Source organism: Austrofundulus limnaeus, unplaced genomic scaffold (assembly GCF_001266775.1).
Source record: "Austrofundulus limnaeus strain Quisiro unplaced genomic scaffold, Austrofundulus_limnaeus-1.0 Scaffold9127, whole genome shotgun sequence".
NCBI lineage: Eukaryota > Metazoa > Chordata > Actinopteri > Cyprinodontiformes > Rivulidae > Austrofundulus > Austrofundulus limnaeus.
This window is the reverse complement of record NW_013961529.1, coordinates 1,448-1,689: the sequence shown is the minus strand read 5'-3', so window position 1 is coordinate 1,689 and position 242 is coordinate 1,448.

The window sequence follows — 242 nt, the reverse complement described above, 5'->3', positions numbered from 1 at the left end:
AACTTGTGTGTTGCTGCCTGATTAAAAGCAACAAAATCCAAAAAGGACAGACATGTGCATCAACGAGTTTTTCAACCCAGTTTGAGAAATATGTCCCAGAGTATCATGTGGCCCCAGTGGCGTAATGGATAAGGCACTGACCTCCTAAGCCAGGGATTGTGGATTCAAGTCCCATCTGGGGTGTCAAGCAGAGTGGCGCAGCAGAAGCGTGCTGGGCCCATAAACCAGAGGTCAATGGACCA